At 38.7% G+C, this 27,637-nt stretch overlaps 1 long non-coding RNA gene across 1 annotated transcript in view; it reads right to left on the bottom strand.

The window, feature by feature from the left end:
- The window catches only part of LOC127493579 (uncharacterized), a 31,242-nt gene extending 6,541 nt beyond the window's left edge, over positions 1-24,701 (bottom strand). Inside the window, exon 1 of the long non-coding RNA XR_007923971.2 lies at positions 24,313-24,701. This is a non-coding gene — a long non-coding RNA (uncharacterized lncRNA). The remainder of the gene's footprint in view (positions 1-24,312) is intronic.
- Between the last annotated feature and the right edge of the window lie 2,936 nt (positions 24,702-27,637).

Here is a 27,637-nt window from a genome sequence, read left to right as displayed (position 1 = left end):
CCAGAGATGGCTAAGAGCCTTGAAAAAACACTCCATTGCATTCCAGGCCAGTCCCAGGAGTGTCCTGATGAAGGCTATTTTTGAACTAGTCGTGCATGCAAGGAAAAATCTGCTTTGAATGTGGATGAGTAAACAACTCAGTCCATAAAAATTTGAATTTCTAAAGAACCAATTTCTACACGGTTCACCTTTTCTCCCCTATTTTCATCCCAGTCACATGGTTAAGAAAACAACCTGAGTCGCAATACAGATAAACTAAATACCCTAAGTATCCTTTTCTCCATAGATACTTCAATTAGAAAGCTTTTTTTTTTCAAATTAGGACATTTCATAAGATTTGTTGTTTCTTTTTGTGTTCTGTCTTTTTCTGTTTGTTTGTTTTTCCTCCCCTATTTGGTAGAGAACTATTAAAGAGCAGCACCAAGTAGCCAGTTCCCCTGAACTCCACCCTCTCTTTTGACATAATTGGAGACGACCAGCCCACTACATAGAGGAAAGCAAGTGAACATGTCTTCCTACTTGTCTCTGGTTCCAGACAGCAGTGGAACAACTTCTGTGTGAGCCGTCATGTAGAGAGGGAGACCAGGGGCCGCTTTCTCAAATCAGGTAGGAAGAGCAGAGAAAGGCATGACAAAGGCTTGGTAGCAGGGTGAGTCTCAGTTTAAATACCAGCTCTGATTCTTATTAACTATATGAGCTTGGGTAAATTAATTTCCTTTTTCTTGGTCTGTTTTCTGTTACAATAACAGAGTACAGGAGTAAGCAATTTATAAAGAAAAAAGTGTATTTCTTACAGTTCAGGAGGCTGGAATGTCCAAGGTCAAGGGGCTGTATCTGGTGAAGGCCTTTATGTTGACTGGGGTTCCACAGAGTCCTAAGTGGCAACAGGCCATCAAATGGTGAGAACTCCAAACTGGCTTCCCCACAGATCCACTCTTGTGGTAATTAACCCACTCCCTCCTTTGATAACTCATTAATTTATTGATCCATTAGTGGATCAATTTGTTCGTGAAGGCTTCTCAAGGGCCCCATTTCCAAATGCCATTAACATATGACTTTGGGGATTTGTGTTCCAACACATGAGTTCTGTAGGAAAAACCATAAAATCATAGTATCCCTGAAGCTCAGTTTGAAGAAATGAAAAACTGTGAGTGAAGCATAGTTATGAGGATTAAAAAGAATATATATTAACTATATATAATTCAGCTCTTACTACATTAAATGCCCAAAAACTGCACATATTTCTTTTTGTCTATTTTTTTTAAGTACCAGCATCCACCCATCCATCTTAGAAATCAGAGACTCATAATTGTAACCTCAACTCTTTATGCTGATGCATCTCTCCTAATCACAGTGTTTTCTATATATGGATCACTGGAATTAAACACATTTTACTGGCAGAAAAGCACAGTATACTTTTTTCAGAGCTTGGAAAGAGGCCGTAGACCTGCACTTAAATTGATTGAATTTGTGAGGCATTTTGGTAGTAACAGAAAAAAAAAAAAAAAAACTCACATACATTTCTACTAGGTAAAATGTGCTGATAATTGAATTTTTAAACTTGCAATTTCAATAAAATTTCTTTCTTATACTGCTGCACTAACAATTTTTATATAACATTATTTGTCCAAACAGTGTGTCCTTATTAAATTTAATTGACAACTGAGAGAAAAATGTGGGTTACCAATTTAAGGGAATTAGCACTCAAGTAAGTAAGAATCCAGCAAACCAACTCTCCTTCTCCCTATACTCCCATCCCCAAACAACCATAGTCAAAACAACATTATTAAAGTACAGAATGTACTTTGGTTATTTATTTTGACCAGTGTTTGAGTTTAATTATTTATGATAATAGTATTCTTACAAATGTACAGTAGACTGTTTTCTACAGTAATGAAGTTTTGGTAATATGAGTAGCCAATGCATTACTTTGCTTGCAAATCTTTTCTGAGAAGCTAGATATGATGTCAAATCTAATTTTTTAAATTGTAATTGTTTGTGAGATTTATCAAGGTTTGAGTGCATACTAGTTTGACATTTCATATCTCAAAGTGATGCATTTATTTTATGCTGCCATATTTGTGCATGTGAGTTAAGTCTAACTAGACTTGCAAAATCAGAATCTCTCTCAAGGTGTACAAGGATCCTTGTGACAAAAGGCCTTATTAGCTCATAGATTCATGTTGATCCTCATGTTCTTAGTTACCAAGTAGCCTATTTTATTATTTCTATGTGTCACTCTGTGTCTCAGGGAAGAGAGAGGTAAGAAGAGAGTCCCCACTGTGATTGTTCTTTGCTGCAGGATTCCATTAGTACCATCACAGTGCATTCTAGTACTGGGTATCATCTGCAGGTATGTGTTAAATAATGTCCTTAATGCCTTTAGGGAAACAACTTTATATTGATAATGCAATAGGTCATAACCATTAAATTATCATCGGAGAGATTGTACTGGTGTTACATTACTTATATTACACTGATTTGGGGGGAACGAATGATATATTAAAGTTTCAGTTTTATTTCTCTGTAACGGAGTTCTCATCTCACATATACTTCTCCACGCCCTCCATTCCTATCCTCCTCACAATCCATACAGATTCCAGTTGTGAGTAGTTTTGGGGTGTCTGTCAGCTTGAATATTCATCAGCCTCCTGCCGAAGAGGAGCATCCTCTGGACATGGGTATGCAGAAGGGATGGAGGAAAGCAGCCGGACAGAAGCCATGTTGCTGACCTTTATCCACCACTGGGAGACAGACCATAAAGAAAAAATAAATAAATAAGCTAGAGAGTTTTAGTGTGTAACTTTATTGAGGAATTCTATGATTTACTGTTCAATATAGCCTGGCTTATCGTGTGACTTCTCTGTGGAACTCCCTGATTTACCGTGAAGCACAGTGGGGCTTATCATGTAACTGCTCTATGAGAGTCTTGGCGAAGGCATGGTCAGGGTTTTGCAGAGACCATTAAGATTGACTGACATGCTTTTCTCAAATGGACCAAAGCAGACTCTGACTCACAAGCGCAATTGTTATTCTCATCTGAAATTCTAGCATTTTGAATTTATTCAGTACAGATGTGAAGGGGAAACTTACATGCCTACTTTACCTTTCTCCTGTTATGTTGTAGCTCAGCTTCTATTTTACAACAAATTGCTGTATGCAGTATAATGTCTTATCATTCTGATATCTATTTTGCAGGATTTAAACTCTTTTTAAAGGAGATATTATAGCTGAATAAACAGCACATTAAAACACACCAAGCATTGGGCATCCCCATCTCATGTTAGCCTCAGATTTAAGTCTGACAAAATCTCCCTTGGCACTAGGATCAGATCAGAGCTCCAGATCCCACACAGGTACCTGAAAGTTGAGTTCCTTTTCTTCCTGTCTCCTTCTGTGGTGGGATGACCATGAAGTAACAATGAGAGTATCTTCTAAATAAGGACTGTAACTCCCAAGTATTATAATGTACTGATTTTTGATACTTTTAAAAAACTGGTCTGAAACAATTTGTGTAAGACTATTGTGCTCATTTCAAAGAGTTGCTCATGACCACATCAATTTCTTGAAGATGGTGATTCTAAGGAATCTTGAATCCTTTGTGTTTGGCCCAGGATATGGAACCTAGTGGGTGCTCAAAATTTTAAAATATGAATAAAACCAAAACTATGTGGGATTTTTCCAATTCACTGTACTCATCTGTGCCTCTGGATCTGCTCACACCATTGCTTCGTCTGTACGTCGTGTTTTTTCCTCCATCACCTGACTGACTCATATCTCTGTTCTAAGCCTAGGATTAAAATAATTTGTTCCTGTTTCTCTTCTCTTTACTCCCATAGGATCTGGTGCAGAGCTGTGTCACCTGTCAAACTAAATTCTAATCAGGTTTCCCTGCCTAACACCACTCTTCCCTCATTTGACTGACAAAATCTGGTTTCTTATTTAATTTCTCACATAAGTTGGATATTTAGTATTTTTTAAATTAAATGAGTGAATGAACTTAATCAATCATGGTGAATGGACCTGTTTGTTGTGACAATGAGTGACACAATGTCAGATCTTTCAAGGAAATCTTTGGTTGGGTAAAAACACAGATGCAAGTAGCTCAAACAATATCATAAAACTTTAGATAGTAATGAAATAATGAAAAATAATAGAATAATTATTAAATGATAAGGTGAATAAAAGCAGAGGTTTGGAAGCAAAATCCCTTGGGTCTAGATCATGATTTTCTGTAGTATCTGTGAGACCTTAGGGAGGTTACTAGAAGTCTCTGTGCCTGAGCTCTTTCATCTGTGAAATGAAGATAATAATCATACCTGCTTTGTGGAATTATTATGATTACTATATTAAATAGTAATAAGGGACTACAAAAGTGTGTAGAAAGTATTATGTAAGTACTAACTATGGTGATACTATTATTGGTGTGAGCTCCTCCCAGTCTCTTTTCAAATTTTTGTTTAGTTAGCATGTGTGTTTTTGTTTATAATTTAATTTCCACAGTATTTTCCACATGGGCAATACTGGCTTAAAATTCCATCATTTAAAAGTACAGTTGAAACTAAAGAAAACTTGATATTTAGAAAGAGAAGATTAAATTTCAGAACCTGAACTGCTTAAGCTTCAAGTTTTAAAACTGGACGCCACTAAATGTTATGGTGATTGTATACCCATATCTGCCTGGAAAATCTATCATCTTCCTAGTCTCTTCTGGAACCAAATTATGGCCTCCTAGAGATGACTGTGCTTTAACTCCCAACTTGTGGAAATTTGCTAATTTTATTGTGGAGAGCTAATTTTGGGAAACTCCCCATTGACTATTTTAAGAATGAATTATTTGGGGGTGGGTATTTGGCCACTGTAGTGGTAGAGACAGCAACAGGGGCACCCATAATCCATATCAGAATGCCTGGATTTAAGTCTGAGCTTTACTCAGGATTCCAGCCTCTTGCTAATGTACACTCTGGGAGGCAGCAGATGATGGCCCAGATAGTTGGGTCTCTACCACCTACATGGGATACCTGGATGGAGTGTCTGACTCCCGGGTTTGGCTTAGCCTAACCTTGATTTTTCCAGGCGTGTGAGGAGTCAACCAGTGGATGGATGATCTCTGTATCTCTCTCTGCTTTTAAAAGAAATAGAATTTTAAAACAGAAAGGAATCATTTATGCCAGTTGAAAATCGTAATTTTTTAGAAATTGGATTATTTCATGTGAAATGGAGCCTAAGAGGATATGTATCTGTAATTAATTTCATGCATTCTAGCATTACAAGTTCACTAAAACAATGCATGCAATTGGTTTATTTTCTTAGCTATCATGTTCTGAGCACTCTTTTCAAGGATGGCTGATCTACCATGATGTTGGAATCTTGACTTTTGATCCTATTTTCCAAATGTGAACGAGACAAGACACATATCTCCTCACCTGTCCACCAACCCATTAACCTTGGTGCTCCTCACTGCTTGGCCCTGGGGTCTCCCTCAGTGCTCACCCTCTTTGTGATCCCAGCCTCTCATGGATTTGAATACCTCCTTTAGGCTGGAAATTCTCCCCTGAACTCTGCATTTGCATGTCCAACTTATTAGCCTAGATTTCCACTTTGATGATTAATAAGCATCTCAACTCAATATGTTTAAAATGGAACTCTACATTCCTCCTCAAACCTGATTAAAACAGGCCTCCATCTTTTAATGGCAACACCAAACTTCCAGTTGCTAAGACCAAAAATCTTAGAATCACTTTGACCTTTCTGTTTCCTTCATGTCCATATCTAATGACTCAGCAAACTATTCTAGCTCTACTCTGAAGAAGTATTTAGAACATAACCGTGCCTTGCCACTGTAATCAGTGTTAGCAATCTGATCTAAGGCACCATTATTACCTGCCTGAATTCTTTTAGTAGCCTCCTAACTGGTTTAAAGGCTTCCACCCTTGTCTTGCCTCAGTCTATTTTCAACTCGGCAACCAGAGTGATTCTGCTAAAAAAAATAAAGCAAAATCTGCCACTTTTCTGCTCAAAAGCTTCAAATTAAATTTTTTCTCTGGAGTGAAATGCAAAGCCCTTATATAGGCTATAACTGGATGATCCACCCTCCATCCATTGCTGTCTTAGACTTATTTCTTAATATCCTTCTTATTTACTCTAGACACACACATTTCTGTTCTCTGTGGACACCAGTTGCATTCCTTCCTGTACCTGAAATGCTCTTGCACAACTTACTCGTTTGTTACCTTCAAACATCACCTCTCTTCAAACATCACCTCTCCAAGTCCTCCCTGATCATTCTATTGAAATTGCTCTCCCTACTTCCTATCCCTTTTCCCCACTTTAGTTTTCTTCATGACCCCTATATTATAGAATTGATTGTAGATTTTTCTTAGCCTCTGACTTAGTCTTCTTAAGATATAAGCTTCATGAGAGATGCGATTTTTGTCTATTTATTCATTACCTATCTCAATACCTAGACAAAATCTGGCTGCATCATAAACATTCGATTAATAAACTATTGGTTTAATCAACCAACAAATAAATAAGCCAAACAGAGCATAACATCATGGATTTCATTGCACATTGATTATGTTGATGTTAACATTTAAATAATTTTGTAATTAAGAACTATCCATCCAATTTTTTCCTGTTTTCCTGCTCATATCACAGGATTGATATTATAGACTCTGTACTGTACAATTCTTGCTGAAATGCAGTTGCCCAGCTAGGAACCATAATCTCCACCTCTGCTTGGGGCTGGGTATGGCCAAGTGATAAATTATCAATGGGATTCATGTGTCACTTCTAGGTTGGTGAGTTCAAGAGGTAGGCATGCCTTCTCCTAATTCCTGTTTGCCTTCATCCTCCTTCCTGTGTAAGATCACTGCACTGAGTGAGAATTTACTTTTTTTTTCCTTTGTTATGATGTCTGCAGTTTTGGTTCATTATTACTTATGTAGGGAGAGAAGGCTTTATATACCGTGAGGAGGTTTTACTTAGAAGCCTAGGGGCATTTATCTTCCAGAAGGGGTCATGGAAAAGAAATGAGCAGAGAAGTTTTAGGACCAATAATGAGATAATGGGAGGTATGGAATATGATGGCCAAAAACAGCAGCTCTTTTCTGGTTATGAATTTTTACTCATCTCTTGTGTGTCTTGAAGAAGTACATAGACAGAAGAGAAAACAAATGTATGATCTGAAAAGAGATGTTCGTGTGTGAGGCAACCATTGCTGAAAGATAAAACCAGGAAAACCAATTAGATCTCTCAGCTTTAGAGAGAAAGGTCTTGTCCAAAGATTTAATATTTTTTAACTTTAGCCCCTAGTGCCTTCCTGTTCTTATTGATCTCTGATCGTCTCAGCCTCACTTTCTGTAACAGTCACCCTGGCAACCTTATATCCTAGCAGATCTAAGAATTCTCTTTCTGTTTTACACATAGCTTAGTTGGGGAAAACAAGGCAGCTGGGATTCCTAACATGAAGAGATTTTCTTTTATAAGGCCTAGTTCCACTTTTTAGAACAAAGATATTGGACTCAGGCTGGATGTCAATAAAAATTGTAACCTAGTTGTAAAACCACTACTTCCTCTTTGGGGTTGCCAAACATTTTGCTATACTTCCAGGCATTATGAAGTGCACTGGCCACACTGTTTCTGCAATCTTCATCAAATTTTGTTTGTTGTATATGCCATTATATTTGTCAAGGTGTGATTTCTCTACAATTACAATACCAAAATGATCTAATTTTTGCCTATTAAATTTATTGTTTTTTTTATTTTAAAAGCTTTTATTTAATGAATGCATTTTTCATAGGTACAACTTTAGGAATATAGTGGTTCTTTCCCCCATACCCACCCTCCCACCCTAACTCCCATCTCACCTCCTTCTCCCTTTCCCATCCCCTTCTTCATTATGATTCATTTTTAGTTTGATTTTATATACAGAGGATCAACTGTATATTAAGTACAGATTTCAACAGTTTGCATACATACACACACAAATATAACATAGAGTACAGTTTGAAAACAAGATTTGCAGTTAATTCTCATAGTATAACTCATTAAGGATGGAGGTACTACATGGGGAGTAAGTGCACAGTGACTTCTGTTGTTAATTTAACAATTATTACTCTTATTTATGACATCAGTGATTACTCAAGTCTCTTGCCATGGGCTGCCAAGGCTATGGAAGCCTTTTGTGATCATAGACTACATCAGTATTTGGACACAGCCATAAGCAAAGTCTAAGTTCTCTCCTCCCTTTAGAAAAAAGTACATTCTCCTTTAATGGGCACTTATTTCCATTGAGGTCTCACAAAGATCTTTCGTGTAGGATATTTTTTGCCACAGAGTCTTGGCTTTCAATGTCTGAGATGCTCTCACAGGCTTTTCAGCCAGACCAGGAAGCCTTAAGGGTTGATTCTGAGGTCAGGGTGTTATTTACAGCGAATGTCATTCTAGGAGTCTGCTGTGTGGCTGCTTCCCATATTGCTTCCCATATTCCTTCCTTTTTAATTCTGTCTATTATTATTACCAGCACTTGATGTTATTTATGTAATCACTTCTACACTTAAACCTATCTATATGTTGACTTTAACATTTAATATGATCATTTTAACAATTAGGATGGCATTTATACCACCAATTTTAATGGGTTTGGACTCCCATGACAGGTTTTTAGGTTGTACCCTTAGAAGTAAGTCTGCGGGACCGTATGCAGAACTATACAGCTTTACAGTGGTAGACTACTTCCTCCCTCTCTTATTCCCCCTCTTATTTTCATTGGGATCTTTTTTCAATTGATTTTATATACATATGTTTAACTATGTTATGTAAAGAAGAAGAGAAAAGAAAAATAAAGAAAGAAAACAACGAAAAAAAGAAAATGTAACAATTAAAACTGTCCCTTAACAGTGAGGACCAGGGCTATTCAAGTCATTGTTTGTAAAAGTATCAATTTCACTTCTATAGCTTTTATTTGAGGAGTGCTATTAATTCTCACAGATCAGGGAGAACATATGGCATTTGTCTCTTTGTGACTGGGTTATTTCATCAAAATGAAGTTTTCTACATTGCTCCATTTTGTTGCAAATGACTGGATTTCTCCCTTTTTACTGCTGTGTAGTGTTCCATAGTGTACATTTCCCACAGTTTCTTTATCCAGTTTTTGGTTGATAGGCATTTAGGTTGATTCTATGTCTTAGCTATTGTGAATTGAGCTGCAATAAATATGGAGGTGCAGATAGCTCTTTTGTTTACTGATTGCATTTCCTTTGGGTGAATTTTCAGGAGTGGGATGGCTGGGTCATATGGTAGGTCTATATTCAGGCTTTTGAGGTATCTCCATGCTGTTTTCCACAGTGGCTTTACCAGTTTACATTCCCACCAACAGTGGGTTAGGGTGCCCTTTTCCCCACATCCACTCCAGCATTTGTTGTTCGTTAACTTCTGCTTGAGGGCCATTCTAATTGGGATGAGGTGAAACCTCATTGTGGTTTTGATTTGCATTTCCCTGACAGCTAGTGATCCTGAACATTTTTTCATGTGTCTGTTGGTCATTTGGATTTCCTCTTTTGAAAAATATCTGTTTAAGTCCTTTGCCCATTTCTTTCCTGGGTTGTTTGTTTTGTTATTGTGGAGTTTCTTGATCTCCTTATAGATTCCGGTTATTAATCCTTTATCGGTTGCATGGTTTGCAAATAATTTCTCGCATTCTGTCCATTGCCTCTTCACTTTCCTGACTGTTTCTATTGCTCTACAGAAGCTTCTCTATTTGAGGTAATCCCATTTGTTCATTTTGGCTTTGACTGCCTATGCTTCTGGGGTCTTTTCCAGGAATTCTTTGCCTGTGCCAATGTCTGGCATGGTTTTCCCCAATGTTCTTGATTAATTTGATGGTGTCATGGCATAGATTTAGATCTTTAATCCATGTTGAGTGGATTTTTGTGTAAGATGTAAGGTAGGGTCTTCCTTCATACTTCTGCATGTGAATATCCAGTTTTCCCAGCACCATTTGTTGAAGAGACTGTCCCTGCTCCAGGGATTGGTTTTAGCTCCTTTGTCAAATATAAGTTGGCTATTGATGTTTGGATTGATTTATGGGGTTTCTATTCTGTTCCATTGGTATATCCATCTATTTTTGTAACAGTACCATGCTGTTTTGATTATAACTGCCCTGTAGTATGTCTTGAAGTCTGGTATTGTGATACTGATTCTTCCAATCCATGAACAAGTCATTTCCTTTTAATTGATAAGTTGTTTTTCCCCCAGTCAATTGTTCAGTGATTTTAAACACATAATTTGATGCAATATGAGTTATAGACAGACAGATAGATAGAGAGAGAGAGAGAGAGAGGTCTTCCATCTGCTGTCTCACTCTCCAAGTGGCTGCAAGGGCAAGAGCTGGGCCAATCTGAAGCCAGGAGCCAGGAGCTTCTTGCAGGTTCCCCACGCTAGTGTAGGGATCCAAACATGCTTAGCCTGCTACATCACAGTGTTGGCCCCTTTGATCTTTTCTTAAGGTACAGTGCTTTTGCAGCTGTGAGGGATGACATATATAGATGGAAAAAAATGGGGGGAAAGGAGGAAAAAATGAAAGCAGAAAAGTAGAGAGGGGAAGAGATAAGAATTCATTCATTAACAATCTGTTTTCAGGTAAACTTGGACTCAAATCCTGTGGATCAGCTCACTGATGTTGGTAAGTTATTTGCCATTGCTAAGTCATAATTTGTCATGAACTGAGTCATAATATGTTGTGAAAATAAAATAAAATTTTATATATTTTAAGTACTTATAATGAAGCTTTGCAATCAGTTTAAATGGTTGCTATTTGCACCACTAATATGGTGAAAATTAAAAAGGAAAAAGAAAAATATATTGCACCCATTCATGTTTAGATGCATGTTATGCATCAAAAAATGCATGCAGAATATTCTCCCCCACCCTTCTCTCCCCTTTGTTCTGCAAATTTCTCACTCCCTACTCCTAAACTCTCAAACGTTATGATTATACAGCTCTAAGATTCACCCAGTTCATCCTTGCTGTTTGAATTATATGCATGTCTTTCACGTTGCCAAAATTATATTTCATATGTTTAATATTGAACCTTCTTAAGTCCTTCACAAACTTCTGGATTATTGCATCTCCTTGATACCATTTTGATTTTACCTAGTTTAAGCATCGCAGTTGGAATTGCTTAAGGTTCCCTGCAGCTATATCATTCCTTTATTTAAAATCATCCAGTGATTCAACATGTGAAGTCAAAACTCCTCATGAAGACACTAAGGCTCTCAAGATGTTATATTTAGTTTTCATTTTTTCTGTATTCTTTCAAGGTCATTTTGGTTAATTAGTTTATTTAGCTTGCTTCTATGAGTATAGAATCTCAGTTGTTATTCCTTTTATTCCCTTAACTACTTCATTTTCTTCTACTCCTTTACATCAATCTTCTGTGATAACTGTGCTTCTTGCGCCCCCTCTCCAGCTTACAAAGAATTTCTTTTTAACACTGAGTATTCCTAACATTCCTCTCATGAAATCACACTCAAATTCCTTTTTAGAAGAATTTCAATCAATGTTTGCCATCTGGTCAATCTTATATTGTACAGAGCTGACTAATGTAGTGTAACAAATACAGTAGTGCTTACTAAATATTCCATGTACTCCCCTATTTTCCCAGCAACCCTTGTAATTAAGTTGACGTTAGATGATGAGTTCTGGCTGGCATACGAGTGGAAGTGACTTAGGTTTGAGGTACTTAGGAGCAGGCCCTGGAAGCTACATGGTAGGGTAGTATTGTCACGAGATCATTACAGCAATATAAGTCTGGGTCCCTTAGTGTTTCCCTGTCTACCAACTCCCCACCCCCAACCAGAGCTGAATACATAGTACCAGTGAGAAATATATTCCTGTTGTGTAAGGCATCTAAGATCCTGAGTAAATACATATTTCCCAAACATATACCAGCCCAACTTGGCTATAGTCCTTGGTTAATTAGACTCAGTGGTAATTAACTCAATAGTACTAAGCCAGCTATACAGGTGACAGCATGGACTAACTGGCTATAGACCTCCATTTCTCAACTAGCAAAATTATTTCTGCAGACAGTGATCTTTTTTATGAATAGGGTCAGGAGACATAAAAATGATGGCCATCCTAGAAAACTTTCTTCTACTCTGCTGCCAAGCACAGAACATTATTGCCAGTAATGAAAGGATGCCAACACTGGCAGTTTTAATGTAAATAAAGCATGCATTGGTTAATGTCCTTCCCCTATACTTATTAGTATACTAATAAGTTTTGTATTCATTTTACTTTTTATACCATAATTTAGAAGTTTCCACATTTGACCTAAGCTCTAAATAAAAATGTGCAATTTGCAGATGCCACTGTACCATTTTCATCTTTTAGTGTGCTGCCTACTTTTTTACTTCAGAAAAAAAAATGAAATCAACTCTCTTTTCTTTGATTCTTCAGGCTTAATTGGAATGGAGCACTCATGCTCAAATTAAAGGGCTTTCACTTAACTATTCTGCCTCATTTAAGAAAAGAAGCCTTGTTAGCTAAGCTACGCCATGGTGTTTGTGCATCCATAACTAGGAAAGCGTCCATCTCACAGCTGCAGAGCACAATAGGTATTTTGGTAAAGTTATATCTGTCTTAGGAATCTGCCGTGTGAGAGAAGATGCAGAAATAGGATGTACTAAATAAGAACCAGCCTTTTGCTAACTACACCTTTCCTTTGTTTCTGACTTTTCATAGCCACCAGAGAAGCTCCTGAATTTTTTTTTTTTAAATTTTTTTTGACAGGCAGAGTGGACAGTGAGAGAGAGAGACAGAGAGAAAGGTCTTCCTTTGCCGTTGGTTCACCCTCCAATGGCCGCCACGGCCGCCGTGCTGCGGCTGGTGCACCACGCTGATCCGAAGGCAGGAGCCAGGTACTTATCCTGGTCTCCCATGGGGTGCAGGGCCCAAGCACTTGGGCCATCCTCCACTGGGCTCCCTGGCCATAACAGAGAGCTGGCCTGGAAGAGGGGCAACCGGGAAAGAATCCGGCGCCCAGACCGGGACTAGAACCCGGTGTGCTGGCGCCGCAAGGCGGAGGATTAGCTTAGTGAGCCGCAGCACCGGCCCCTGAATTTTGATTAATGTGAAATACCCAAACCAAATATCCAAAATTCCAATCGCAATAAGTAGTGAAGTACACAAAATCCACGCAAAATATTTCTGGTTATCACAGAAATATTTAATTATGATAGGAAAGGATACATCTGAAATTTAAAAGCAACAGTAAACTTTGATGACATGTCTAACTATATCTCAAGACAATTTTATATTGATTTCTATCCCTAGTAACAAAAATTTTGGAAAATCCTAAAGGAAAAATTTAAAGGTAGACATTTATTGCAAACATGAAACAGAAAAAACACTCTGTAGTAAACCTAGTCAAGTAGTTTAGAGGAAGCAGAAGTGTTTTTGGTTGTTTCAGTGAAAAAGGTTTGTATTTGTAAATTAACATACTAGCTTCATAAACCTTAGACAGTCACCTTATGACTGAAATGTAAGTGCCATTCTTAATACTTTGGTCTCCCTCATGCTTTATATCTAATCCATACAATCCTCTCCATATTTTTCAAATTTGCAACACATCTTTCTATTATATTCACTAGTCCATCTCATCTGAATACAGGCAACAGTTTGTTCTCTGATTAAAAGTATCCATTCTGTGGTGGAGGATAGCCCAAGTGCTTGGGCCCCTGCACCTGCATGGGAGACCAGGAGGAAGCACCTGGCTCCTGGCTTTGGATCGGCGCAGTGCCGGCCATTGTGGCCATTTGGGGAGTGAACCAATGGAAGAAAGACCTTTCTCTCTGTTTCTCTCTGTCACTGTCTGTAACTCTACCTCTAAATAAATAAATAAAATCTTTTTTTTTAAAAAAAGTACCCATTCTGACTTCCCCCGATGCACTCCCTAAATTTCAGTCAAAGCCAATATCATTGCATCACAGACTTGAAACCTCTCAATGGCTTTAATTTTTTTAAAAAATTATATACAGGGAAAAATTAATCTATTTCATATATGCAGTTTTAAGAGTATAGTGATACTTTCTGCCCTACCCTCTCTTTCTCTCCTTCCCACGCTCCCTTTTCCTTCCTCTTTTTTTTTTAATTTTTATGATTAAAACAACACTTTCAATTTACTTTACCTCACAGGCTTAACTCTTCACTAAATAAAGAATTCAACAAGTAATAAGTAGAAAGACCACTGTTCCTCCAGAGTATAGACAAGAAGTGAAAACAATAATCACATCTCAAAATGTCAATTTCACTCATATTACATTACATTTTTGTACTCTGTATATTACTTACCACAAATCAAGGAAAACGTATAATTGTTCTTTGGGGACTGGCTTATTTCACTAAGCATAATGGACTCCAATTGCATCCATTTTGTTGCAAAACACAGGATTTCATACTTTTTTACAGCTGAGTAGTAGTTTTTTGTTCCATTTAAAATAAAGTAAAAATGCCTTGATGAACCAAAAAACATGATCTGTGCTCTGTATATGTCTAGTCTTACCTCTACTCAGTCTTCCTCTCATTCTCTTTGTTGCAGAAATACTGTCCATTTTAAAGTACGTTTTGCCTTCTCTATTCTTCCTTATACCACAGGACTTTTGTTCATGCTATTATCTCAATTTGGAATTCTGGCTTCTCCTATGCCCCTACCTAGCCACAACATGCGTCATCTCCTTGAATTAATCCTTACTCATGCTCCAGAACCCAGTTTAGTCATTGCTTTCTCATTGTACATATTGTACACTTTATTTCTTGTATGCCACTGAATACAGATGCAATATCACATTCCTTCATATGAATAATAGATTAATGTATGTATGTCTTTCTACTAAGCTCTAGGTTACATGAGGACAGATCCAGCCTGCTTTTTCATTGAGTACTGATACATAATAGCTATTCAATAAATACATGCTGAATGAAAATTTAATCTTTAGAAATAAATCTCAGTTTGCTGACCTGCAAACCTTTGAAGTCTTTCACAGGAATAAGTTAAACATTGTGCATTGGATGCCTAAAGCAGTGCTTGGAAAATGATGGGTTGGGAGCTGACACTGTGTCCTAATGGGTTAAACAGCCACCTGCAGTGCCGGCATCCCACATGGGAGCAGGTTTCAGTCCCAGCTGCTTTGCTTCGGATCCAGCTCCCTGCTAATGGCCTGGGAAAGCAGCAGAGAATGGTCCAAGTGCTTGAGCCTCTGCACCCACGTGGGAGACCTGACAGAAGCTCCTGGCTCCTGGTTCAGCCTCACCCAGTCCCCAACTGTTGAGGTCATTTGGGGAGTCAACCAGCAGATGGAGGATCTCTCTCTATCTTTCTCTGTAACTCTGCCTTTCAAATAAATACATCTTTAAAAAACTGTTCTCTAGGTAAATTATAGCTGTAATAAGAATAAAAATAAGACGACCAAATATAATGTCCTCCCTTTTTAAATAGCAGCAAAAAGCCACTCTTGAGAGAAAATATTGTTTAGTTTTTTTTTCTTTCTATTGAGTTTTTAGTGAGTTAAGGAGTCAACTCTCTCCTATCCCAAAAGAGTCCTATGATAGAAGGGAAGCAGGTGGAAATAAATTATCAGCTTTATTACTGATAAAGCAGACACATGGCTGAAGTTCACGGCAAAAGTAGACCTCCCAGTACCATTTCAGTGGCAGGCTGACAGCCTATCTAGTCACGCTGCTCACTGGATAACCATAGAGGCAGAACCTCTGGCATCCACATACTACCCTGCGGGAGACCAAGATTTGGTTTCAGGCTGCTGACTTTGACCTAGCTCAGTCTTGGCTGTTGTGGGCATTTGCAGAGTGAACCAAATGATGGAAGATCTTTCTCTGTTTACTTGTCCCTGCCTCCTCCCTATTGCTCTACTTTTCAATATTTTGTTTAAAGAAAAAGGTTTGTCTTCCCCTTTCCGGAAATTTCACTCTCTGTTTTCGCTGAAACTTCAGTAGGATGATGGAGTGGAGACCAGATGTGGTAAACACTGAATGAAGCAGTGTTTCAACACTGAAGGAAACTGGATCCCAACCCCATGGCATGAGCCATCAATCAGATGCAGAATGTTAAAGTTCAGACTGGTAAACAAAAGATACACATTTTATTTTGGTCAAATAAGTGGCATTTTGGTTACATTAGTGCAACATACCATACAGCCAGTTCCAGGTGTATATATTTGGTGAGGGGTCCTCAAAAAGTTCATGGAAATTGCACATTATAGAAAAATATGCAGATTCTAAAAATGTTTTGCAGCAGAAAAATTATCTTTTGATTCAAAAAATTTCCTCAATTGTCTTGATTCAGAAATGTTTTCAAGCCATTTCCTCCTGTTTCTGATGAAAGATTGAGTCATCTGACTTCTAATGGCTCAGGGGACATGTCTTAGGAGAGCCTGAGATTAAGTACACTTGTATCTGTAATTTTGTGTTGCTTAATAATTAACACCTGCAGTATGTCCATAACAGCGAAAATGAAGTGACATTTCCTTGTGGAGAAAAACACTGCCATGGATTCCAAGGTATGGGTATAACTGAAAGGAAGGAAGAACAAATCAAGAAGAGGAAGGCGCTGGCGCTGTGGCGTAGCAGGTAAAGCTATTGCCTGTGGTGCCAGCATCCCATATGGGCACGGTTCGAGTCCCAGCTTCTCCATTTCCAATCCCTGTGCTATGGCCTGGGAAAGCAGTAGAAGATGGCCCAGGTCCTTGGGCCTCTGCACCCGTGTGGGAGACCATGAAGAGTCTCCTGGCTCCTGGCTTTGGATGGGCACAGCTCCAGCCGTTGCAGCCATCTGGGGAGTGAACCAGTGGATGGAAGACTTCCCTCTTTCTTTCTCTCTTTCTGTAACTTGGCCTTTCAAATAAAAAAACTCTGCCTTTAAAAAAAGAGAGGAAAAACTCACATATTAGGATGAAGCAAAATGCTCATGTACTAAGTATTGAACAGGCAGCACTGATAGGGAGCAACCAGTAAAGCATCTTTAAATTTCTCTGTCAGTAATCTGTGAAACATGTGTAGTGTGAGTTGTACTGACAAGATAGGAATTCAGACACTCTTAGAAGTTTCTCAGTACTATTCATATAAATATACTCTTTGGGCTCTTTAAACAGGGTCACAATTCAATAGCTGTAAAATGTCTGTTCAATGTATGTATGTATGTATGTATGTATGTGTGTATGTATTTATTTTTAAAGATTTTTTTTTATTTATTAGAAAGATAGAGTTACATAGAGAGGTAGAGCCAGAGATTGACCCAGAGAAGGGTCTTCCATTCCTTTGGTTCACTCCCCAAATGACTGCAACAGCCAGAGCTGAGCTGATCTGAAGCCAGGAGCCAGGAGCTTCTTTCAGGTCTCCCACGTGCAGGGGCCCAAGGACTTGGGCCATCTTCTACTGCTTCCCCAGGCCATAGTAGAGAGCTGGATCGGAAGCAGAGAAGCCGAGACTCCAATAGGTGCCCATTTAGGATGCTGGCACTACAGGCCGAGGCTTTATCCCACTGTGCCACAGTGCCGGCCCCGGCCAATGTATTTATGAGTCAACATGTCAGTCTTTGTCCTCCTCTCCTGGAGCTGGCTCTGGCTAAGATAAGCAGCAGGCCTTTTGCGAAGAGGATTTGGTGGACCCTCTACTGGTTTTCCCCAACCCAGCCCCTTTGCAAGGTTGTTCTCTCCTCCAACATGGATGTGGAGCGTGGAGCAAGAAAATACTTTATTCTTCAGAGGTGACAAAGCTCTTTTGTTTGACCGAACTTTTGTCAGACTCTTGACTGAAGCCAAGCTCACCTGTGTACTTCCATGGAAATTCTGATTTTAGCAAGAAAACTAAGTCACTTTAGTCTGAACCTCCCATCCTCCAGATCTGATCACCCCGGTTATCTAAATGGGTTCCTCTTCCTCCGCCACCCTTCAGGGTGATGTTTGGTCACCTTGTCCTGTCTTCTGCCAAAATCCTACTAGGGCTCTTTGAGTTAGAAATTCCCTACTCCTGATGTTTCAAACTCTTAGTAATTTTTCATCCACAACCTCTACCCAACTCCTTAATATAAATTTACACTTGTGCTGCTGTGTTAGGAATCCAGTTCTGTTCTACATTGAGGTCTATTTCCCCTATTATAACAGTCCTGGATAAAAATCCATTATCCCTATTTTGCTGTTCAGTCTGCTTTTTCTTGGACAGAGGCACCTTTCTTACACGACTTTGCACCCTCTGGACATAACTGATGTTGATATTAAGTCTATCATGGAAGCTTCTGTGATTTCATTGGTTGCTGCCATGAAGGCCTTCCCCACAGTGATTCTACAATGGAGCTGTTAGTGGCCCACCCATAGAATCCATTTCTGAGAATATACCTACAAGTTCTTACTTTGGGGTCATCTTGTTCTGGAAAGTCACTTTCTAAGGCAGGAGCACTTTTCATACACCCCTAAGGGTAACTCTCTAGGATTTATCCTAATACGGATAATAAATGTTTCATCATTATTATTTTATTCTAGGATCAAATATTTTAAATGAAATGTAATAGTTCAGTAGCTCTCTGTTGAATGGATGAAAGAATAAAAAGCTTATTCTCCTAAAAGTCAATCTTTCATAACTTTGATCTTCCTTAATGCAGTTTTTTAATCCATAAATCTATTTATCTTTCTCCTGGTCCATTGTTGGGACATATGTGCTATTTAGTATCACTTTTCTAAATGTTTAAAAAAAAAACATAGATGTTTCCTTTGTAGTGGCTTACAAGCATAATTAATTCACAATTTAACTTGGCAACCAAGACTAACCATAAAACTTAAGAAAAATGTTGTGATAAAAGGTATGGAGCCCACTGTGCAATAATCCCGAAAAAAGTAAGAGTGAAGAAGCTGCTCTTTTCCTTTAAGAACTCTATTCCTATCTTCCATCAGTTAGCTTTCTCCCTTACTCATACCCCAACTGTATATTTATTTGTTAATTATATGATAAATAGCTACAAAAGGAGAAGCACGGGGTAAGAAGAGGATGAGGAGAAGGAGGAGGAGGACTTGACGGGTGGGGAAGGAGCAGTGAGTGAGAGAGGACTATTGATTGCATGTCAGAACCTAGGTGCAGTGTGCGTGTGTAAACTAAAATCTCTTAAGTAGGAGTGATGTGCTCTTCCTTATTAGTTTTCATCGTCTGTAAACAAGGCATGAGAACCATTTTTAAGAACTTCCAAATGAAAACAGTTGAGAAAAGTTCATGCCCAGGAGTCATCCCTTGATCATGATGATGAGAAATACGTCAAGAAAACACTCTGCCAGTGTAATTTCCCTTAGGAACAGTAATCATTGTTGCCAGCCGAGGCTCACTCCCAAGAAGCAGGGTGGGCTGTATCCTGGCAGGGTGACTCTTCTCACTCACACAGCTGTGCATTGCACTCCATTTCCTGGGCTTGAGCAGAGGTGATCCGGACAGTGCTCCCCTCCTGATCCGTGATCAGGGGCTGTTTCTTCCTCATTGCTAATGACTGTTACCACATCCCAAGTAAGTTAAAATTTGAGATGCTTATTGAGTTTGAGTGTAAATAAAACCTCCAAACTTTAAAGAAAAATGAATAAAGAACATGGTGGAAAAATTCACCAAAATTCCAACTTAAGTAAAATGTCAGCTTTGTATATTGATGTTTTTAAGATGATTATTTCTGGATTATAACATACATCATATTAACATGACACAACTGTGTGCTCCTTGTTAAAGAGTTCAGAGTGGCACTAAAATAACCCACATATCAAACTCTAACATGGAGATGTGCTTACTGCACGAGCGACCCATTTATCTTCTTCCTTGAAATAACTGCAAAAAGCTTTGAAAACATGGCTCAGTGCAAAGAACAAGTAATTTCTAAGGGCTTTCCTGAGGAATAATATATTTGTTATAAGTTTCTCTAAATTATTGTATTAAGGTGATTTTATAAGCTGTTTTATTCTAACCAAGCAGTGATTTTTTTTAATTTTTATATAAAATTTCTTATGGTTAGTTCCTCCTCACTTCTCATTTTCCACTGTAAATCAAAGACAGGCAAAATTTTTTCTAAAGGTTCTTTAAATTGAAATCCAATGATGCATTAGGGAACTTTCTTTTAATATTTTTGACTTCCATTTTTCAGAACTGTTGAGTCACTCAATGTGGCACAGTAATTAGCAGTAAAGTTAAATCCAGAGTTCTAAACCTCTCCCTTCTTTAAGTGATTTGTTTTTCCAGAGAAAAAGTACCATTTAAAGTAGAAAACTTCTCTCTAATCAAACTGCAACAGAGGACGAGATGGAAAAAACAATTGAAAGAACATGCCTAACTTTGCAATTTCATTTTCCTTGAATTTCTGCCTTGGGGCTTTAAAGAGTCAGTTGGTCTGTGAGAGTGGAGAATTAATGGAAACCTAACACTCCAGCTCAGGATGGGGACAGGGGAGGGATGTTCGGAAGACAGACATCAGGAAGGGCGTGTAGAATTGCAGGTGAATGTGGAGAGAGGCTTCACCTTCCTTGGCCATAGTTAGTGGCAGGCAACACCTTCTTATTCCAAGTGACAAATAGAGTAGTTCCCCTTACTCAGGCTTTTCCTTTCTGCAGTTTCAGATACCTACAGTCAACTGCGATCCAAGTATATTCTTGTAAAACTGAGTGTTTTGAAAGAAAGAGACAGAGGATTACTATAGTTGTTCTACTTTATTATTAGTTACTATTGCCACATTTTTATAATTGTTCTATTTTATTATTAGTTATTATGCCAAATTTCTAAATTAAACTTATTATAGATATGCATGCATGTATGGGAAAAATCACAGTATATATAAGGTTAAGTATTGTCTGTGGTTTCAGGCATCTGAAGGTATCTTTTATGGATAAGGTGGAGCACTATTAAACTGTAGGCCATGTTAAAGATCAATATTCTGCTAAAGGGCCAGCATCATGGCACAATGTGTTAAATCACCACTACAACACCAGCATCCTAAATGAGAACAAGTCCCAGCTGCTTAACTTCTGATCTGCCTGGGGAAGCAGAAGATTATAGCCAGAGTGCTTAGAACTCTTCCACCTATGTGGGAGACTAGACGGAGTTCCTGGTTTCTAGCTTCTGCATGGTCCAGCCAGGGCTACTGCTGCCATTTTGGGAGTGAATCGATGGGCGGAAGATCTCTCTCTCTCTCTTCTGTCTCTCTGTCTCTCTCTCCTTTTCTCTCTGTAACTCTGCCTTTCAAATTAATAAATACATCTTAGCATCCTCTGCTAACAGTTGATTGGGTGTTTCAAGAAAAGAGAAGTGATACACACGATGGAGCAGAGCTCCCAGGACTTTTCCCTTCTAAATGGCTGGGGAAGAATAGAACTACATGGTGGTAGCTCAGTTCCTGTGCTGAGCTCAGCATGGAAACCAGTTACAGCTCTGTATGCTAGCTTCTGTAATTTCCAGAAGGAAATGTCACTGTACCTATGTTTTTCTTCATCATATACGATGTCTTGAGACACACAAACATACACGCCCATGCACAATTTCCTTGAAAGTATGATAAACACTTCTCAGCAATTTTTACCATGAACTTGGTTGGCCCTTCTGGTTCATTTCTTTGTTTGCCATGGGACAAACTGCTTCTAGCTAGCTTAAACAAAAATAGATAATCTTTTTTTTTTTTTTTTTTGACAGGCAGAGTGAACAGTGAGAGAGAGAGAGAGAGAGAAAGAGAGAAAGGTCTTCCTTTTTCCATTGGTTCACCCCCTAATGGCCCCTGTGGCCGGTGCCCTGCTGCCGGCGCACTGCGCTGATCCGAAGCCAGGAGCCAGGTGATTCTCCTGGTCTTCCATGCGGGTGCTGGGTCCAAGCACTTGGGCCATCCTCCACTGCACTCCCTGGCCACAGCAGAGAGCTGGACTGGAAGAGGAGCAACCGTGACAGAATCCGGCACCCCGACCGGGACTAGAACCCAGTGTGCCGGCGCTGCAGGCGGAGGATTAGCTCATTGAGCTGTGGCACCTGCCCAAAAGGGGATAATCTTGAATAATCCTGCTAACTCAATGAATCTGTAGTCAGACTGGAACCCAGGCTTGGAAGTAGATTGTGGCACTGTGGGATATGCCGGAGTGGTGAACCTTAGTTGATGGAAATGGTAACAGCAAAACAGTATTCCAAGGCCTGCTGCCTGGATGTGGGATGAACAGATTCCATCATCATTCTTAATCATGAGTCATGTCTTGTGTTCCACATTCTAAGCCAGAACCATTGATTAGGCCAGAGTCAAGTGGTTGCCTCTTAGTTAATGCAGTATAGGACAGGGCACCTGAATTCAGTCTCAATGAAGCTTGTTCCATGGAAACAGATTATTCCACATCAAAGAAATGGAAGTGCTGATATGAATGAAACAGGCATGCCAGAAAGCTAACAGCAATGGAGTCCTGACACACTGGAATGAGTAGGAAGAGTAGCAGGAGAGGGGCACAATGACCATCAGACACAGCATTTCTTCAGTGCTGCCATTCCCACAGCCTGGACAGGGTGCTGTTCCAGTAGAGTGCTTGTGACTTGCGAGGCCATCTTTGATTTTGGACCCTAGGCAACTGTTTTTTTCTTTTTTTAATTATAAAAATATTAATTTTAGCAATCCCATAGAGTTATTGTTTCTTAATTTATGTAATTAAAATATTTATTTATTTATTTGAAAGGCAGAGGTACAGAGAGAGAGGGAGAGGGAGAGACATAGAGAGAGATCTTCCATCTACTGGTTCACTCACCATATGGCTGCAATATCCAGAGCTGCACCACTCCAAAGCAGGGAGCCTGGAGCTTCTTCCAGGTCTCCCACTAGAGGGCAGGAGTCCAAGCACTTGGGCCACCTTCCACTATTCTCCCAGGCACATTAGCAGGGAGCTGGATTGGAAGTAGAGCAGCAGGAACTTGAACTGGTACCCATATGGGATGCAAGAACTGCAGGTGGTGGCTTTACCCATTATACCACAGCACCAGCCCTATATAGTTACTCTTAACAAGAATATTTATCCCTTAATATGACTTTTATTTCTGAGTTTCTCTTTGTTTATTTTTCACTTTTTTAAATTTAATAAATGTAAATTAACAAAGTGCAACTTTTGCATTGTTGTGGCTTTTTCCCCCATAACCTCCCTCCCACCCGCAGCCATCCCATCTCCCACTCCCTCTCCCATCCCACTCTTCATCAAGATTCATTTTCAATTATCTTTATATACAGAAGATCAACTTAGTATATACTAAGCAAAGATTTCAACAGACTGCACCCACACAACTGCACAAGATATAGAGTACTGTTCGACTAGTAGTTTTACCGTTAATTCTCATAGTAAAACACATTAAGGACAGAGATCCTATGTGGGGAGCAGGTGCACAGTGACTCCTGTTGTTGATTTAACAATAGGCACTCTTATTTATGATGTCAGCAATCACCCGAGGCTCTTGCCATGAGCTGTTAAGGCTATGGACGCCTCTTGAGTTCACCAACTCTGAACTTATTTAGTCAAGGCCATATCACAGTGGAGGTTCCTTCCTCCCTTCAGAGAAAGGTGCCTCCTTCTTGGATGGCCCGATCTTTCTGGGATCTCGTTCACCGAGATCTTTCATTCAGGTCATTTTTGCCAGAGTGTCTTGGCTTTCCATTTCTGCGAGACTCTCATGGGCCTTTTAGCCAGATCTGAACGCCCGAAGGGTTGATTCTGAGGCCGGAGTGCTGTTTAGGGCATTTGCCTAGGCAACTGTTAAGCTTCTTGTTCTATTGTTCTTCAGTACTCTTGTTCAGCAATATGCTGTGTTCTATAAAAACTTTCTCACTAGTGCCTTGCAGAAAAGGGTCTGAGAGGGTGGACAAGGCAGTGGAAACTGATTGAATGAGGTCTCTCTCCCACCAAACTTTCCTTAGATCAGGTGAAGACAGTTGGGCTCCTCCTTGCTCAAATATTCTGAGGCCCTAGTTTTAAAAATTGTAGGTAGTGACAAAATACTCTGAAGACTTCATTTAGGTATGTTTATGAGCAGGCATAATGGACTTTTCATGTAAAAGCACAGCCATTTGAAAAAGGAGAAGGAATATAACTGGCAAAGCTTTAAAACCAAATGGAGACTCTCTCAGCAATATTTGTATAATTCATGCTGCAGACATTCTGAGCTGCCTAATTGAACCATTTCAAAATGTCATGTAATCAATGATTTCTAAGTGGTGTCAAGATACAGAACATTCATACACATTTGGCAAAACTTGTCAGATTCTTGACCTACCTTTTGTGTGTGTTGGGGGTGGGGATAGGATTTCTATATTGGAAGTCTGAACTTTATCTTCTTCACATTTCCCTTTGTGAAATTTACTTTCTGATGAGGAGGATTACAGATTAATGCTTTCCATCCTTGGCTCTCTTGAGACTTTCGGACTGCATGTTGCTGGCTGTTTGTGGTGGTGGTTGTGACAATCTCCTGTTCAACTTCATCCTCCCTAGAAATCACACCATCCTCCCAGCTGGCCAAAAATTGCCTGTGTAGTTAAGCCTATGCCTTCTTAGTCTCTTTGTTTTCCCATAGCTGGTATCTATCTGCAGTTGACTTCTTAAGCAGAATTCTTCACTAGCTGTTGATTTAGATACAGCATATCCTAAAAATCCTGCAGGTGCTATGCCTTTTCTTACTAAAGTCCTGTACTTAAACTTCTAGAAGCTAGAAATGTCATAAAAGGCTTGCAGAATGACAGAGGGGAAGGAGTTAATGATGGGCCAGGACTGGCTCTAGCCTCATCTCATTAAAATGTCTGCAAATTCATTCAGAGCATCAGGGAGGAAATGAAAAGAAAACATCAGAAGGCTCAAGATGAAAGGAGAGCAATACAATAATAAGAGAGGCCTTCTAATTTCTCAACTGTTGTAAATTTGTCTGCAAAGAACCCACCTCTCTTTGGTTTTAAGCTTGCTTTTTTTGCAGAGCTATTAGTGTGCAGAGCTGCAATCACTCAATGATAACAGCAATCAGTGGTATGGAGAAGGATGGTACCAAATTGGATCTTGGGCACATTGGTATCATATTTCCAAGCACTGGACAAAGAAGTGCCATGACTTCAAAGTGGATACAGAGAGAGATGCAAACTATTTGGAATACACACACAAATACACATGTACACACATACGAGGGTAACAGCTTTATTTTTGGTGCAAACAATTTTGAAACACAGGCACAGGAACATTTTTTGAAAAGTTAATGAAAAATATATATTATGAAACAAACTATTCATAGATTTTAAATTTTCACGTAAAATAATCTTATATTTTCATTCCATTTGTCCACAAAAATTTTTGAGCTACTTTCCTATACATATACTAACATCCACAATTACAAAACGAGGAAAGTGAAGACAATCTCTAGGTTTGTTTTTAGGAACTTGATCTTTTAGAATTTCTGGGACTTCTACTCTATGAAGGTACAGTCTGTTGACAAGAAGAGAAAGGAGAGAAGGCATATTATGATATGGCAGAAATGCAGAAATCCAGAAAAATGAAAGGCAGGGGAATATTCAGGAACTAGGAAATTTTCCAGATAAATTCTAACATAGAATATTTGAAAGCGACTGTGAAAAACTGAGAGATAATGCATGAAAGAAAATTTGAATCTCTAAAAGAACCAACAAATAGCATGGAAAATTTTGTGCTGTATTTATGCTATGATACTGTTGTGAAGATTGGTGTATATACACACATTCATTGATATATATTTATATTAATCATTATAATCTTACTATATGTTTGTTCATATGAAGCTCTCTGAAAATTGAGACATATCTGATAGGTATCAGATAAGATTATCATCACTAAACAGCTAAGCAATAGAGATCTCTCAAAAATTCCTTTTAAATAGAAAAGTTACAATTAAAAGGGATAGATACAAAATAAATATTTTAATAAAAGGGAAAAGCTGTCATAGGAAGTAGTAGGAGATGATCATAGGGCTTTAATTGATAGCAAGGCAAACTATAGTGTACCAGTTGAATCTGGCCCACTGCCCATTTTTGTAAATAAATTTTTATTGCAATATGACCATACCCATTTGTTTAGGTACTAACTGTTGCTGCTTTTGCATTAAAATGTCAGAGGCAAGTAGTCCCAACAAAGCCCATATAGCTTTCAAAATCTAAAATGTTTACTGTCTTGTCCTTTGCAATAAATGTTTGCTGATCCATATTCTAGATGATCAGAAAAGTAAAATTAGTTAACACTTTCTAAATATTAACCATGGGCTAAGCAATGTTGTGTCGTGTACATGGTTAAGCACCTTAGAAAGGTAGGGTTATAATAACGATTTAACAGAAGGACTAAGAAATTTGTCAAGGCTAACTATAGTAAGTAGCAGAACCTAGGATTGCCAAAATTAGCAAATAATACAAGTATAGGATATTCAGTTGAATTTGAGTTCAGATCAGCAACGAATAGTTTCTAATATAAGCATTTCTTTTGAATTTGGGGAACAAATGTACACTAAATATTCTTTGAAATTCAAGTTTAAACAAGCGTAGTTTCTGTATTTTACCTGTCACCTCCCAAAATTGAATTGACTCCAGAGTCCATCCTTCATAAACACTGCACTGCCTCTCTCTTGGAAGGATAGTGGAATTAATGGAACAGGAGCTACGAGTCTTACAAAGGAATGAGAGGGACACTGGAAGTGAGTTTTTCTGTACTTTGAAAGACAGAGTTGGATTTTTCTCCCAGAAATATCTTAAAGATGTAGTTTGGCTTTTGGCAGAGAAGACTAAATAGCTCTGGACTGGTTTCTTTATGCTTTTGTCCAAATTTTAAAGTCTAGTGCTCAGAGGCTAATTAGTACCAGAGACATAGATTAGGAGACACCTGAACGCTCTATGGCAGGAAAAACTAGAACTACTCGGAGCAGTTCAGAGGTGGATTTTTGCTTAAATCAGTTCTGAAAGATTCTTCCAGATCTTGTCTTAACAGTGCTAAGCCATAGTATTCATCAGAGCTTTCAAAATTCATTCCACTTCCATTATGAATGCCAGGATAGAGTTACACTAAAATTTCTCATCAGTATTTAAGAAAAAAATAACAGAAAAGGGAAAATAAAATCTTTCTTATAGACTCAAGGGTCCTGAGATTTGTAGACCTGACTGTTCTGAAAAATAATCTTTCTGACTAGGAAATAAGCCCTGAATGCTCTTTCAGTTGTTGGAGATAGGAACACAGATTGGGAAGCAGGATATTGAAAAGCACAGTCCATCAGGAGTAATAAAATTCAGCATGGGCAACAACTCAGAGTTGACTTAGGGGCGTGGTATGTTGTTGTTAGATCTATGAGTCTGCTCTAATGGATTTTTTTTTTTTTTTTTTTTGCACAAAGCAGCTTGAACAAGGCAAATGCTAGATATGGTTATTACAGTTGTTACAGGCAATAGTCCATGAGTCCAATTATATACAGGCAGTGCCTCAGACACTGATTTTGCTAATTGCTATCCCTCAGACTTGGAATTCCTTTTTATTCCGGTTGCATATTTTTTCAATGAAAGGATGTAATTTCTATCCTAATGGAAGAAACTGAAATGCTAGCTGTTTCA

This window comes from Oryctolagus cuniculus, chromosome 7 (genome assembly GCF_964237555.1).
Source record: "Oryctolagus cuniculus chromosome 7, mOryCun1.1, whole genome shotgun sequence".
NCBI lineage: Eukaryota > Metazoa > Chordata > Mammalia > Lagomorpha > Leporidae > Oryctolagus > Oryctolagus cuniculus.
The sequence above is the reverse complement of the archived record's forward strand: the minus strand, read 5'-3'. Positions and strand labels throughout refer to the sequence as shown.